The sequence below is a fragment of the Pelobates fuscus genome, chromosome 1 (genome assembly GCF_036172605.1).
Source record: "Pelobates fuscus isolate aPelFus1 chromosome 1, aPelFus1.pri, whole genome shotgun sequence".
Classification (NCBI taxonomy): domain Eukaryota; kingdom Metazoa; phylum Chordata; class Amphibia; order Anura; family Pelobatidae; genus Pelobates; species Pelobates fuscus.
The window spans coordinates 107,446,366-107,458,473 of NC_086317.1; the positions used below are offsets into that span (position 1 = coordinate 107,446,366).

At 39.2% G+C, this 12,108-nt stretch overlaps 8 non-coding genes across 8 annotated transcripts; all 8 read right to left on the minus strand.

The window, feature by feature from the left end:
* Positions 1-1,165: 1,165 nt before the first annotated feature.
* On the minus strand, positions 1,166-1,247 carry TRNAS-GCU (transfer RNA serine (anticodon GCU)). Its single transcript has one exon. It is a non-coding gene; the product is annotated as a tRNA-Ser (tRNA).
* Positions 1,248-2,759: 1,512 nt separating this feature from the next.
* TRNAS-GCU (transfer RNA serine (anticodon GCU)) lies at positions 2,760-2,841 on the minus strand. The gene has a single exon. It is a non-coding gene; the product is annotated as a tRNA-Ser (tRNA).
* Positions 2,842-4,648: 1,807 nt separating this feature from the next.
* TRNAS-GCU (transfer RNA serine (anticodon GCU)) lies at positions 4,649-4,730 on the minus strand. Its single transcript has one exon. It is a non-coding gene; the product is annotated as a tRNA-Ser (tRNA).
* Positions 4,731-6,321: 1,591 nt separating this feature from the next.
* Positions 6,322-6,403, minus strand: TRNAS-GCU (transfer RNA serine (anticodon GCU)). The gene has a single exon. It is a non-coding gene; the product is annotated as a tRNA-Ser (tRNA).
* A 1,007-nt stretch (positions 6,404-7,410) lies between these two features.
* On the minus strand, positions 7,411-7,492 carry TRNAS-GCU (transfer RNA serine (anticodon GCU)). The gene has a single exon. It is a non-coding gene; the product is annotated as a tRNA-Ser (tRNA).
* A 1,007-nt stretch (positions 7,493-8,499) lies between these two features.
* On the minus strand, positions 8,500-8,581 carry TRNAS-GCU (transfer RNA serine (anticodon GCU)). Its single transcript has one exon. It is a non-coding gene; the product is annotated as a tRNA-Ser (tRNA).
* A 2,095-nt stretch (positions 8,582-10,676) lies between these two features.
* Positions 10,677-10,758, minus strand: TRNAS-GCU (transfer RNA serine (anticodon GCU)). Its single transcript has one exon. It is a non-coding gene; the product is annotated as a tRNA-Ser (tRNA).
* A 1,007-nt stretch (positions 10,759-11,765) lies between these two features.
* TRNAS-GCU (transfer RNA serine (anticodon GCU)) lies at positions 11,766-11,847 on the minus strand. Its single transcript has one exon. It is a non-coding gene; the product is annotated as a tRNA-Ser (tRNA).
* Positions 11,848-12,108: the final 261 nt, after the last annotated feature.

Below are 12,108 nucleotides of genomic sequence, written 5' to 3' on the forward strand. Positions count from 1 at the left end.
GTTGTCATTCGATAAGGTGATCCACACAAGGCAAAATGAATTGGCAAAGTTCTACAAGAAAGCTTTGAAGAAAAGTCGACGAAGATGGGATTCGAACCCATGCGTGCAGAGCACAATGGATTAGCAGTGCATCGCCTTAACCACTCGGCCACCTCGTCTGGCTTTGGTGATTTTTAGCAGTTAGACGCGGTCCGTGCTATACGCGGTCACCGTGACATCCGTGGAATGTAGACCAGGTCAGCGAATGGCTCATGTTCAAATTTTAGAAATCTACAGCTTGAAAGAAGAGCAGAAATTGCAAAGATCATTTCTGAATGCTTTTCGTGGATCTTATAGTTAAACTCCTAGAAATAAGAGATGTAGTAAATGATACATTAACCAAGGATGTTGAAAGCTTTGCTACACTTGATGCACTCCAATGCTAGAAATGTGTACTTAGCGCTTCTTAAGAAGCATGGAATGCATGAATTCCCTCTAGATTTTGTCTTCAAGTGTGTGGAGAATAGGTCTGCTATCGTTTACTGGACTTCATCTAAAGGATTGTGTTTTGTAGTCTAGTTTGTGTTAGTTCTACACATAAAATTGGGGAGGCTAATAATGTGAATTTTTGTTTGATTGTTGCAATTAAGACAAGGCTTAGGGTTAAGCTCTACATATCAGGGGGAAAACTGTTCTCTTTGCCCAGGTGAGGAACCGCAACAACATTAAATCTAAAATAAATAAGGATCCGTGTCTATTTATGTAGTGAAAGTGCCACGGATCCTCCTTTAAAATGGCCTCATATTTACAAGAAGATGACAGTTGTCATTCGATAAGGTGATCCACACATGGGCAAATGAGTTGGCAAAGTTCTACAAGAAACCGTGAGATACGTAGAAATTGCAAAGATCATTTCTGAATGCTTTTCGTGGATCTGATAGTTAAACTCCTAGAAATTTAGAGATGTAGTAAATGATATAGTTCTCTTTGCCCAGGTGAGGAACCGCTACAGCATTAAATCTAAAATAAATAAGGATCCGTGCTTATTTATATAGTGAATGTTCCACGGATCCTCCTTTAAAATGGACTGATATTTACAAGAAGATGACAGTTGTCATTCGATAAGGTGATCCACACAAGGCAAAATTAATTGGCAAAGTTCTACAAGAAAGCTTTGAAGAAAAGTCGACGAAGATGGGATTCGAACCCATGCGTGCAGAGCACAATGGATTAGCAGTCCATCGCCTTAACCACTCGGCCACCTCGTCTGGCTTTGGTGTTTTTTAGCGGTTAGACGCGGTCCGTGCTATACGCGGTCACCGTGACATCCGTGGAATGTAGACCAGGTCAGCGAATGGCTCATGTTCAAATTTTAGAAATCTACAGCTTGAAAGAAGAGCAGAAATTGCAAAGATCATTTCTGAATGCTTTTCGTGGATCTGATAGTTAAACTCCTAGAAATTTAGAGATGTAGTAAATGATATAGTTCTCTTTGCCCAGGTGAGGAACCGCTACAGCATTAAATCTAAAATAAATAAGGATCCGTGCTTATTTATATAGTGAATGTTCCACGGATCCTCCTTTAAAATGGACTGATATTTACAAGAAGATGACAGTTGTCATTCGATAAGGTGATCCACACAAGGCAAAATGAATTGGCAAAGTTCTACAAGAAAGCTTTGAAGAAAAGTCGACGAAGATGGGATTCGAACCCATGCGTGCAGAGCACAAAGGATTAGCAGTCCATCGCCTTAACCACTCGGCCACCTCGTCTGGCTTTGGTGTTTTTTAGCGGTTAGACGCGGTCCGTGCTATACGCGGTCACCGTGACATCCGTGGAATGTAGACCAGGTCAGCGAATGGCTCATGTTCAAATTTTAGAAATCTACAGCTTGAAAGAAGAGCAGAAATTGCAAAGATCATTTCTGAATGCTTTTCGTGGATCTTATAGTTAAACTCCTAGAAATAAGAGATGTAGTAAATGATACATTAACCAAGGATGTTGAAAGCTTTGCTACACTTGATGCACTCCAATGCTAGAAATGTGTACTTAGCGCTTCTTAAGTAGCATGGAATGCATGAATTCCCTTTAGATTTTGTCTTCAAGTGTGTGGAGAATAGGTCTGCTATCGTTTACTGGACTTCATCTAAAGGATTGTGTTTTGTAGTCTAGTTTGTGTTAGTTCTACACATAAAATTGGGGAGGCTAATAATGTGAATTTTTGTTTGATTGTTGCAATTAAGACAAGGCTTAGGGTTAAGCTCTACATATCAGGGGGAAAACTGTTCTCTTTGCCCAGGTGAGGAACCGCAACAACATTAAATCTAAAATAAATAAGGATCCGTGTCTATTTATGTAGTGAAAGTGCCACGGATCCTCCTTTAAAATGGCCTCATATTTACAAGAAGATGACAGTTGTCATTTGATAAGGTGATCCACACATGGGCAAATGAGTTGGCAAAGTTCTACAAGAAACCATGAGATACGTAGAAATTGCAAAGATCATTTCTGAATGCTTTTCATGGATCTAATATTTAAACTCCTAGAAATTTAGAGATGTAGTAAATGATATAGTTCTCTTTGCCCAGGTGAGGAACCGCTACAGCATTAAATCTAAAATAAATAAGGATCCGTGCTTATTTATATAGTGAATGTTCCACGGATCCTCCTTTAAAATGGACTGATATTTACAAGAAGATGACAGTTGTCATTCGATAAGGTGATCCACACAAGGCAAAATGAATTGGCAAAGTTCTACAAGAAAGCTTTGAAGAAAAGTCGACGAAGATGGGATTCGAACCCATGCGTGCAGAGCACAATGGATTAGCAGTCCATCGCCTTAACCACTCGGCCACCTCGTCTGGCTTTGGTATTTTTTAGCGGTTAGACGCGGTCCGTGCTATACGCGGTCACCGTGACATCCGTGGAATGTAGACCAGGTCAGCGAATGGCTCATGTTCAAATTTTAGAAATCTACAGCTTGAAAGAAGAGCAGAAATTGCAAAGATCATTTCTGAATGCTTTTCGCGGATCTTATAGTTAAACTCCTAGAAATAAGAGATGTAGTAAATGATACATTAACCAAGGATGTTGAAAGCTTTGCTACACTTGATGCACTCCAATGCTAGAAAGGTGTACTTAGCGCTTCTTAAGTAGCATGGAATGCATGAATTCCCTCTAGATTTTGTCTTCAAGTGTGTGGAGAATAGGTCTGATATCTTTTACTGGACTTCATCTAAAGGATTGTGTTTTGTAGTCTAGTTTGTGTTAGTTCTACACATAAAATTGGGGAGGCTAATAATGTGAATTTTTGTTTGATTGTTGCAATTAAGACAAGGCTTAGGGTTAAGCTCTACATATCAGGGGGAAAACTGTTCTCTTTGCCCAGGTGAGGAACCGCAACAACATTAAATCTAAAATAAATAAGGATCCGTGTCTATTTGTGTAGTGAAAGTGCCACGGATCCTCCTTTAAAATGGCCTCATATTTACAAGAAGATGACAGTTGTCATTCGATAAGGTGATCCACACATGGGCAAATGAGTTGGCAAAGTTCTACAAGAAACCGTGAGATACGTAGAAATTGCAAAGATCATTTCTGAATGCTTTTCGTGGATCTGATAGTTAAACTCCTAGAAATTTAGAGATGTAGTAAATGATATAGTTCTCTTTGCCCAGGTGAGGAACCGCTACAGCATTAAATCTAAAATAAATAAGGATCCGTGCTTATTTATATAGTGAATGTTCCACGGATCCTCCTTTAAAATGGACTGATATTTACAAGAAGATGACAGTTGTCATTCGATAAGGTGATCCACACAAGGCAAAAAGAATTGGCAAAGTTCTACTAGAAAGCTTTGAAGAAAAGTCAACAAAGATGGGATTCGAACCCATGCGTGCAGAGCACAATGGATTAGCAGTCCATCGCCTTAACCACTCGGCCACCTCATCTGGCTTTGGTGTTTTTTAGCGGTTAGACGCGGTCCGTGCTATACGCGGTCACCGTGACATCCGTGGAATGTAGACCAGGTCAGCGAATGGCTCATGTTCAAATTTTAGAAATCTACAGCTTGAAAGAAGAGCAGAAATTGCAAAGATCATTTCTGAATGCTTTTCGTGGATCTTATAGTTAAACTCCTAGAAATAAGAGATGTAGTAAATGATACATTAACCAAGGATGTTGAAAGCTTTGCTACACTTGATGCACTCCAATGCTAGAAATGTGTACTTAGAGCTTCTTAAGTAGCATGGAATGCATGAATTCCCTTTAGATTTTGTCTTCAAGTGTGTGGAGAATAGGTCTGCTATCGTTTACTGGACTTCATCTAAAGGATTGTGTTTTGTAGTCTAGTTTGTGTTAGTTCTACACATAAAATTGGGGAGGCTAATAATGTGAATTTTTGTTTGATTGTTGCAATTAAGACAAGGCTTAGGGTTAAGCTCTACATATCAGGGGGAAAACTGTTCTCTTTGCCCAGGTGAGGAACCGCAACAACATTAAATCTAAAATAAATAAGGATCCGTGTCTATTTATGTAGTGAAAGTTCCACGGATCCTCCTTTAAAATGGACTGATATTTACAAGAAGATGACAGTTGTCATTCGATAATGTGATCCACACAAGGCAAAATGAATTGGCAAAGTTCTACAAGAAAGCTTTGAAGAAAAGTCGACGAAGATGGGATTCGAACCCATGCGTGCAGAGCACAATGGATTAGCAGTCCATCGCCTTAACCACTCGGCCACCTCGTCTGGCTTTGGTGTTTTTTAGCGGTTAGACGCGGTCCGTGCTATACGCGGTCACCGTGACATCCGTGGAATGTAGACCAGGTCAGCGAATGGCTCATGTTCAAATTTTAGAAATCTACAGCTTTAAAGAAGAGCAGAAATTGCAAAGATCATTTCTGAATGCTTTTCGCGGATCTTATAGTTAAACTCCTAGAAATAAGAGATGTAGTAAATGATACATTAACCAAGGATGTTGAAAGCTTTGCTACACTTGATGCACTCCAATGCTAGAAATGTGTACTTAGCGCTTCTTAAGTAGCATGGAATGCATGAATTCCCTCTAGATTTTGTCTTCAAGTGTGTGGAGAATAGGTCTGATATCTTTTACTGGACTTCATCTAAAGGATTGTGTTTTGTAGTCTAGTTTGTGTTAGTTCTACACATAAAATTGGGGAGGCTAATAATGTGAATTTTTGTTTGATTGTTGCAATTAAGACAAGGCTTAGGGTTAAGCATTACATATCAGGGCGAAAACTGTTCTCTTTGCCCAGGTGAGGAACCGCAACAACATTAAATCTAAAATAAATAAGGATCCGTGTCTATTTGTGTAGTGAAAGTGCCACGGATCCTCCTTTAAAATGGCCTCATATTTACAAGAAGATGACAGTTGTCATTCGATAAGGTGATCCACACATGGGCAAATGAGTTGGCAAAGTTCTACAAGAAACCGTGAGATACGTAGAAATTGCAAAGATCATTTCTGAATGCTTTTCGCGGATCTTATAGTTAAACTCCTAGAAATAAGAGATGTAGTAAATGATACATTAACCAAGGATGTTGAAAGCTTTGCTACACTTGATGCACTCCAATGCTAGAAATGTGTACTTAGCGCTTCTTAAGTAGCATGGAATGCATGAATTCCCTCTAGATTTTGTCTTCAAGTGTGTGGAGAATAGGTCTGATATCTTTTACTGGACTTCATCTAAAGGATTGTGTTTTGTAGTCTAGTTTGTGTTAGTTCTACACATAAAATTGGGGAGGCTAATAATGTGAATTTTTGTTTGATTGTTGCAATTAAGACAAGGCTTAGGGTTAAGCATTACATATCAGGGCGAAAACTGTTCTCTTTGCCCAGGTGAGGAACCGCAACAACATTAAATCTAAAATAAATAAGGATCCGTGTCTATTTGTGTAGTGAAAGTGCCACGGATCCTCCTTTAAAATGGCCTCATATTTACAAGAAGATGACAGTTGTCATTCGATAAGGTGATCCACACATGGGCAAATGAGTTGGCAAAGTTCTACAAGAAACCGTGAGATACGTAGAAATTGCAAAGATCATTTCTGAATGCTTTTCGTGGATCTGATAGTTAAACTCCTAGAAATTTAGAGATGTAGTAAATGATATAGTTCTCTTTGCCCAGGTGAGGAACCGCTACAGCATTAAATCTAAAATAAATAAGGATCCGTGCTTATTTATATAGTGAATGTTCCACGGATCCTCCTTTAAAATGGACTGATATTTACAAGAAGATGACAGTTGTCATTCGATAAGGTGATCCACACAAGGCAAAATGAATTGGCAAAGTTCTACAAGAAAGCTTTGAAGAAAAGTCGACGAAGATGGGATTCGAACCCATGCGTGCAGAGCACAATGGATTAGCAGTCCATCGCCTTAACCACTCGGCCACCTCGTCTGGCTTTGGTGTTTTTTAGCGGTTAGACGCGGTCCGTGCTATACGCGGTCACCGTGACATCCGTGGAATGTAGACCAGGTCAGCGAATGGCTCATGTTCACATTTTAGAAATCTACAGCTTGAAAGAAGAGCAGAAATTGCAAAGATCATTTCTGAATGCTTTTCGTGGATCTTATAGTTAAACTCCTAGAAATAAGAGATGTAGTAAATGATACATTAACCAAGGATGTTGAAAGCTTTGCTACACTTGATGCACTCCAATGCTAGAAATGTGTACTTAGCGCTTCTTAAGTAGCATGGAATGCATGAATTCCCTTTAGATTTTGTCTTCAAGTGTGTGGAGAATAGGTCTGCTATAGTTTACTGGACTTCATCTAAAGGATTGTGTTTTGTAGTCTAGTTTGTGTTAGTTCTACACATAAAATTGGGGAGGCTAATAATGTGAATTTTTGTTTGATTGTTGCAATTAAGACAAGGCTTAGGGTTAAGCTCTACATATCAGGGGGAAAACTGTTCTCTTTGCCCAGGTGAGGAACCGCAACAACATTAAATCTAAAATAAATAAGGATCCGTGTCTATTTATGTAGTGAAAGTGCCACGGATCCTCCTTTAAAATGGCCTCATATTTACAAGAAGATGACAGTTGTCATTTGATAAGGTGATCCACACATGGGCAAATGAGTTGGCAAAGTTCTACAAGAAACCATGAGATACGTAGAAATTGCAAAGATCATTTCTGAATGCTTTTCATGGATCTAATATTTAAACTCCTAGAAATTTAGAGATGTAGTAAATGATATAGTTCTCTTTGCCCAGGTGAGGAACCGCTACAGCATTAAATCTAAAATAAATAAGGATCCGTGCTTATTTATATAGTGAATGTTCCACGGATCCTCCTTTAAAATGGACTGATATTTACAAGAAGATGACAGTTGTCATTCGATAAGGTGATCCACACAAGGCAAAATGAATTGGCAAAGTTCTACAAGAAAGCTTTGAAGAAAAGTCGACGAAGATGGGATTCGAACCCATGCGTGCAGAGCACAATGGATTAGCAGTCCATCGCCTTAACCACTCGGCCACCTCGTCTGGCTTTGGTATTTTTTAGCGGTTAGACGCGGTCCGTGCTATACGCGGTCACCGTGACATCCGTGGAATGTAGACCAGGTCAGCGAATGGCTCATGTTCAAATTTTAGAAATCTACAGCTTGAAAGAAGAGCAGAAATTGCAAAGATCATTTCTGAATGCTTTTCGCGGATCTTATAGTTAAACTCCTAGAAATAAGAGATGTAGTAAATGATACATTAACCAAGGATGTTGAAAGCTTTGCTACACTTGATGCACTCCAATGCTAGAAATGTGTACTTAGCGCTTCTTAAGTAGCATGGAATGCATGAATTCCCTCTAGATTTTGTCTTCAAGTGTGTGGAGAATAGGTCTGATATCTTTTACTGGACTTCATCTAAAGGATTGTGTTTTGTAGTCTAGTTTGTGTTAGTTCTACACATAAAATTGGGGAGGCTAATAATGTGAATTTTTGTTTGATTGTTGCAATTAAGACAAGGCTTAGGGTTAAGCTCTACATATCAGGGGGAAAACTGTTCTCTTTGCCCAGGTGAGGAACCGCAACAACATTAAATCTAAAATAAATAAGGATCCGTGTCTATTTGTGTAGTGAAAGTGCCACGGATCCTCCTTTAAAATGGCCTCATATTTACAAGAAGATGACAGTTGTCATTCGATAAGGTGATCCACACATGGGCAAATGAGTTGGCAAAGTTCTACAAGAAACCGTGAGATACGTAGAAATTGCAAAGATCATTTCTGAATGCTTTTCGTGGATCTGATAGTTAAACTCCTAGAAATTTAGAGATGTAGTAAATGATATAGTTCTCTTTGCCCAGGTGAGGAACCGCTACAGCATTAAATCTAAAATAAATAAGGATCCGTGCTTATTTATATAGTGAATGTTCCACGGATCCTCCTTTAAAATGGACTGATATTTACAAGAAGATGACAGTTGTCATTCGATAAGGTGATCCACACAAGGCAAAATGAATTGGCAAAGTTCTACAAGAAAGCTTTGAAGAAAAGTCGACGAAGATGGGATTCGAACCCATGCGTGCAGAGCACAATGGATTAGCAGTCCATCGCCTTAACCACTCGGCCACCTCGTCTGGCTTTGGTGTTTTTTAGCGGTTAGACGCGGTCCGTGCTATACGCGGTCACCGTGACATCCGTGGAATGTAGACCAGGTCAGCGAATGGCTCATGTTCAAATTTTAGAAATCTACAGCTTGAAAGAAGAGCAGAAATTGCAAAGATCATTTCTGAATGCTTTTCGTGGATCTTATAGTTAAACTCCTAGAAATAAGAGATGTAGTAAATGATACATTAACCAAGGATGTTGAAAGCTTTGCTACACTTGATGCACTCCAATGCTAGAAATGTGTACTTAGCGCTTCTTAAGTAGCATGGAATGCATGAATTCCCTTTAGATTTTGTCTTCAAGTGTGTGGAGAATAGGTCTGCTATCTGGACTTCATCTAAAGGATTGTGTTTTGTAGTCTAGTTTGTGTTAGTTCTACACATAAAATTGGTGAGGCTAATAATGTGAATTTTTGTTTGATTGTTGCAATTAAGACAAGGCTTAGGGTTAAGCTCTACATATCAGGGGGAAAACTGTTCTCTTTGCCCAGGTGAGGAACCGCAACAACATTAAATCTAAAATAAATAAGGATCCATGTCTATTTATGTAGTGAAAGTGCCACGGATCCTCCTTTAAAATGGCCTCATATTTACAAGAAGATGACAGTTGTCATTCGATAAGGTGATCCACACATGGGCAAATGAGTTGGCAAAGTTCTACAAGAAACCGTGAGATACGTAGAAATTGCAAAGATCATTTCTGAATGCTTTTCGTGGATCTGATAGTTAAACTCCTAGAAATTTAGAGATGTAGTAAATGATATAGTTCTCTTTGCCCAGGTGAGGAACCGCTACAGCATTAAATCTAAAATAAATAAGGATCCGTGCTTATTTATATAGTGAATGTTCCACGGATCCTCCTTTAAAATGGACTGATATTTACAAGAAGATGACAGTTGTCATTCGATAAGGTGATCCACACAAGGCAAAATGAATTGGCAAAGTTCTACAAGAAAGCTTTGAAGAAAAGTCAACGAAGATGGGATTAGAAACCCATGCGTGCAGAGCACAATGGATTAGCAGTCCATCGCCTTAACCACTCGGCCACCTCGTCTGGCTTTGGTGTTTTTTAGCAGTTAGACGCGGTCCGTGCTATACGCGGTCACCGTGACATCCGTGGAATGTAGACCAGGTCAGCGAACGGCTCATGTTCAAATTTTAGAAATCTACAGCTTGAAAGAAGAGCAGAAATTGCAAAGATCATTTCTGAATGCTTTTCGTGGATCTTATAGTTAAACTCCTAGAAATAAGAGATGTAGTAAATGATACATTAACCAAGGATGTTGAAAGCTTTGCTACACTTGATGCACTCCAATGCTAGAAATGTGTACTTAGCGCTTCTTAAGAAGCATGGAATGCATGAATTCCCTCTAGATTTTGTCTTCAAGTGTGTGGAGAATAGGTCTGCTATCGTTTACTGGACTTCATCTAAAGGATTGTGTTTTGTAGTCTAGTTTGTGTTAGTTCTACACATAAAATTGGGGAGGCTAATAATGTGAATTTTTGTTTGATTGTTGCAATTAAGACAAGGCTTAGGGTTAAGCTCTACATATCAGGGGGAAAACTGTTCTCTTTGCCCAGGTGAGGAACCGCAACAACATTAAATCTAAAATAAATAAGGATCCGTGTCTATTTATGTAGTGAAAGTGCCACGGATCCTCCTTTAAAATGGCCTCATATTTACAAGAAGATGACAGTTGTCATTCGATAAGGTGATCCACACATGGGCAAATGAGTTGGCAAAGTTCTACAAGAAACCGTGAGATACGTAGAAATTGCAAAGATCATTTCTGAATGCTTTTCGTGGATCTGATAGTTAAACTCCTAGAAATTTAGAGATGTAGTAAATGATATAGTTCTCTTTGCCCAGGTGAGGAACCACTACAGCATTAAATCTAAAATAAATAAGGATCCGTGCTTATTTATATAGTGAATGTTCCACGGATCCTCCTTTAAAATGGACTGATATTTACAAGAAGATGACAGTTGTCATTCGATAAGGTGATCCATCCACACAAGGCAAAATGAATTGGCAAAGTTCTACAAGAAAGCTTTGAAGAAAAGTCGACGAAGATGGGATTCGAACCCATGCGTGCAGAGCACAATGGAATAGCAGTCCATCGCCTTAACCACTCGGCCACCTCGTCTGGCTTTGGTGTTTTTTAGCGGTTAGACGCGGTCCGTGCTATACGCGGTCACCGTGACATCCGTGGAATGTAGACCAGGTCAGCGAATGGCTCATGTTCAAATTTTAGAAATCTACAGCTTGAAAGAAGAGCAGAAATTGCAAAGATCATTTCTGAATGCTTTTCGTGGATCTTATAGTTAAACTCCTAGAAATAAGAGATGTAGTAAATGATACATTAACCAAGGATGTTGAAAGCTTTGCTACACTTGATGCACTCCAATGCTAGAAATGTGTACTTAGCGCTTCTTAAGTAGCATGGAATGCATGAATTCCCTCTAGATTTTGTCTTCAAGTGTGTGGAGAATAGGTCTGATATCTTTTACTGGACTTCATCTAAAGGATTGTGTTTTGTAGTCTAGTTTGTGTCAGTTCTACACATAAAATTGGGGAGGCTAATAATGTGAATTTTTGTTTGATTGTTGCAATTAAGACAAGGCTTAGGGTTAAGCTCTACATATCAGGGGGAAAACTGTTCTCTTTGCCCAGGTGAGGAACCGCAACAACAGTAAATCTAAAATAAATAAGGATCCGTGTCTATTTATGTAGTGAAAGTGCCACGGATCCTCCTTTAAAATGGCCTCATATTTACAAGAAGATGACAGTTGTCATTCGATAAGGTGATCCACACATGGGCAAATGAGTTGGCAAAGTTCTACAAGAAACCGTGAGATACGTAGAAATTGCAAAGATCATTTCTGAATGCTTTTCGTGGATCTGATAGTTAAACTCCTAGAAATTTAGAGATGTAGTAAATGATATAGTTCTCTTTGCCCAGGTGAGGAACCGCTACAGCATTAAATCTAAAATAAATAAGGATCCGTGCTTATTTATATAGTGAATGTTCCACGGATCCTCCTTTAAAATGGACTGATATTTACAAGAAGATGACAGTTGTCATTCGATAAGGTGATCCACACAAGGCAAAATGAATTGGCAAAGTTCTACAAGAAAGCTTTGAAGAAAAGTCGACGAAGATGGGATTCGAACCCATGCGTGCAGAGCACAATGGATTAGCAGTCCATCGCCTTAACCACTCGGCCACCTCGTCTGGCTTTGGTGTTTTTTAGCGGTTAGACGCGGTCCGTGCTATACGCGGTCACCGTGACATCCGTGGAATATAGACCAGGTCAGCGAATGGCTCATGTTCAAATTTTAGAAATCTACAGCTTGAAAGAAGAGCAGAAATTGCAAAGATCATTTCTGAATGCTTTTCGTGGATCTTATAGTTAAACTCCTAGAAATAAGAGATGTAGTAAATGATACATTAACCAAGGATGTTGAAAGCTTTGCTACACTTGATGCACTCCAA